Source organism: Odontomachus brunneus, unplaced genomic scaffold (genome assembly GCF_010583005.1).
Source record: "Odontomachus brunneus isolate Ranch 3 - 2012 unplaced genomic scaffold, Obru_v1 Obru_scaffold_027, whole genome shotgun sequence".
NCBI lineage: Eukaryota > Metazoa > Arthropoda > Insecta > Hymenoptera > Formicidae > Odontomachus > Odontomachus brunneus.
In genome coordinates, this window is record NW_022639477.1 from 333,610 (window position 1) to 337,423 (window position 3,814).

Below are 3,814 nucleotides of genomic sequence, written 5' to 3' on the forward strand. Positions count from 1 at the left end.
TCTCTCTCTCTCTCTCTCTCTCTCTCTCTCTCTCTCTCTCTCTCTCTCTCTCTGTCTCTCGTTCCAGCAAATAGTTTCATTTAAATAAATTATCTCTCCGATTTCTTCCTCCGCGAATCGCGCTACTCGTGTATGTATACGCAGTTCAGTGTGATTCTCTCATGGCTCCGTTCTCACGCGCGAACGGCACGGGAAATGAGAGATCTGCTCGTTTTCAAAGAACTTTTGGGCCAGTACCATAAGTTGGTGTGAAAGAAAGTGTATTTGTTTCACTTCTAACTTATTGCACAAGTTCTTCGGAAAGAACTAGCAGACCTAAAGTCGCCGGTATGCGCGATTGTCGTGGTTTGCGAGGAAACTTGTGCGCAATCCGGTGTAACATGTGGCGCATGTGGTGTTGGATAAAATTAATCCGGCCTCGATTCCGCATCTCGAGACGCTTCGATGGTCGCGGACCAACCGTCACTTGCGAGATGAATCGCTCGATTTCTGCGTGCGTCGTCCCGACGACGCGTCTCCCCGTGTAAACGCTACCGTCGGCTCGACGAGTATCGCGGCGCACACCCGTGTCTATGAATCGCATTACATTTTCCTGCGCTGTCAACGTCGCTCAGGCAGTCGTGATAACGAGATAATTGAAAAGCAGAGAGAGAGAGAGAGAGAGAGAGAGAGAGATAAAGAGAGAGAGCGCGAACGAGCGGCGTTTTCCCGAGGTGCCGACGGCACGCCGCGCGCAACTTAGACCAATAAATCCCTTCCGGCAATTATTTATTTTTCCACCGCACTAATGCCCGACACTATCTCCGCTCCCTCCTCGTCACGCACGCACGCATGCATGCATATGTACAGGTTCCCGTGCGCTAAATATCTGGGCGCACCCGTGTATAAATACGCGCCGGACGAAATTGACCCGCGTTACGTGAGAGGAAGAGGGCGTAGGAGGAGGAGGAGGAGGATGAGGCGGAGGTGGTGGTGGGCGAAACGCGAGCGGAGAGAGCCGAGCGACGACGGAAAAATATTTGGCTACCGAGCAAATTTTCATTCGACTGTAAACACCCGGCGAGCCGAAGCGGAAAAGCTCGTACGAACGACGAAAATAAATCTATATACCGCGGAGCGCCGCGCCGCTCTCACTCACTCACTCACTCGCTCGCTCGCTCACCCGCTATCCGCAATTACGTTATATCTGTAGCTGCCATCGCGCGCGCACGGCGCTCCGCCGATTACCCGCGCTCATGCCTGGAAAAGCGGGCAGAAAAAAAGCTAAACGGAAAAGCGGAAAAATAGACGCGGCGCTCGGAAGAGGGACAAGAAGGGAGGGGAAAAAAGCACGTCGCGCTCAAAAATGGATTTGCTTGTTACCACCGCCGCCGCCGTCATCGTTGTCGTTGTCGTCGTCGTCGTCGTCGTCACGGCGATGGAGAGCAGACTGGAAGACTTCCAAAAACACGTATACGGATTTTCTCACCGCAATAGATTTTTTTCCGGCTCCGAAATTTCTTCCCGCGATCCGTGTCGATCTGCCGCTTTCTCGTTGCCTACACAGGTACAAGGTGTTAGCGGTCAGGTGAATCTCGCTTTATCGACGTGGGATGCAGGAAACACGAGGATTACCCGAGCGATCGACTCTCGATTCGCCGGGAATCGAGCGCGCGAATTATTTGCACGTGTTACAAACATGTAAAAAGAAGAGAAAGACAGAAGGACGTAACCCGAGGAGAAGACGCGCTCGATCGAATACTTCTCAAAGAGCGCGTCCGACTTACGTTCTGTATCAACTTTATTTCTATTTGCACGCTCTCCTAATACCTTTTTACGCTAATACCTTTGCACAAGCGTGCGGCGATAATCTCATTAGTGTCCCGCTGACGACGACGACGACGACGACGACACGGATCGATCTCTTTCGCTGTAATTATTTCCGGACGCGACAGAAAGGAAGAGACGAGGACAAAATTGAAATCGAAACGAGAGAGAGAGAGAGGGACGCGCGAGAGGATGGTCGGGAAGAGCGAGGGAAAACGCGCGCGCGCGCGCGCGAAAGAGAGAAAGCGAGAGAGAGAGAGAAAGAGAGAGACAGAATGGTATCTCGCGCGGGCATGAAATTTGCGGACCGTGGGTTTGCTCACTCGCTCGCTCGCGCACGCTTCCGCAGAACCGCAATATGCATTGGTAATTACACCGCGATGAATTACACCGCGGAATGAGCGAAGCGTGTTACGTGCAATTGGCGCGAGCATTATAAATCTCGTCACGTGCAAACAGTTGGCCACCTCGTCTCTTTCTCTCTCTTCCACTCTCTCTCTCTCTCTCTCCCTCCCTCTCTCTCTCTATCCATTGACACGACCACTGCCGCTAACCCAGCTGTCCGACGGAATCTCTCAGACGACTTGTGAGAAGAAACTTCCGCGAACGAGGACGTGCGTCATACTTTTAATGACGCCGCCGTCGACCGATTTCGATCTATTATTACACGCGATTACACTCGCACAGCATACACCACGCACGCAGCGCAAAGCCGATTAAAAATTCGACGATAAAAAAAGAATGATTCTCGTCGGAATAATCGCGCAATCTCGCGAGCGCCGCGCTCGAGATTGAGTCACGTGCTCGCGCGACAATAACGAATTTACTAATTATTATCGCGCCAATAATGCGCCGATCGCGGCCAATGGGGAACGCCCGCTTCCTGACTAATCGTTCGTCGGGTAGAATCGCAGGGTGCCTTGGATTAATTCGAGGTACGTGCCATGAATCGCGAAAGAACGGCTGCGCGCATATATCGCGAAGGAATAGCTGAATATCCGACTTAGCCCAGTCGCGCGGTATTCGGTACACTTCCACGTTCCGCTGTCATCGTCCTTTCTGTCGATGCTCTCGATATTCGGGTGAATCGCAGGCTCCTGGGCATCTCCTCCTCGTCATTTCTAACGCCGTCGTCGGCTACGACGACGACGACGACGACGACGACGACGCTCCGGTGCTTGACCGAGTTGACACAGGCGGTGGTTATTGGCACTCTGCAGGGCCTAGCCGCCAGGGCTGTTGACGTACAAGCTGTACAAATATTATTTCCGGGCAAACCGGCCCGTCGATCATTACGAAACCCCAGGCGGAAAGTTTCAACGGTTACTCCTCCCCGCCCCCTCCGGCCCCTCGTACAAACACACACGTGCTGTTCTCGTGTATCATCGGGTCCTTCGAATTGACCACGACGACGGGCTTGCGCCAATCGTGCGACGCCCGCACCGACGGCGACGGCGGTGGCCCTTAGAAATTAGATCTATTGGCTAGATCGACTCGAGGGCTTTCGAGCTCTTGCGCCCAGCATGTGATCGGTATTTAGAAGATACAGCTCGATTGATCCTTATCGGGGCCCTGCATATCGTCGTACATTTTACTCGTAGTTTATTTATAGTATCTATTTCGATGGATAAATATATATATATATTTTTTTTTTCTTTTGTTTCTTTTGCCTTCTCCCTCTTTGTTTCACGAGAGTGACTTAATCTCGCGTGTTTATCTTACTCTGAGCGTCATTTTTCTCGCCGCGCGCGTTTTCTTCATCTATCGTGTAATCAAAGGCCCGATAAAATTCCCCTTTCGTCATCATCGAGTCCGCGAGATTGATTACCAGCGCGGAGTTTTTCAATCGTCCGAACGACCGTCGCTAATCAATTTGGGCGAATTGAACTCAACCGCTCGAGATCGTAATTCGACTCGCGATTCGATCAGCCACGTCCCACGTTTTAAGAGAGAGAGAGAGAGAGAGAGAGAGAGAGAGAGAGAGAGAGAGAGAGAGAGAGAGAGAGAG

General features: G+C 51.9%; 1 protein-coding gene across 4 annotated transcripts in view; it reads left to right on the forward strand.

The window, feature by feature from the left end:
• LOC116842830 (protein groucho-like) overlaps window positions 1-3,814 on the forward strand; it is a 28,436-nt gene that overhangs the window by 945 nt on the left and 23,677 nt on the right. The window lies entirely within an intron of this gene.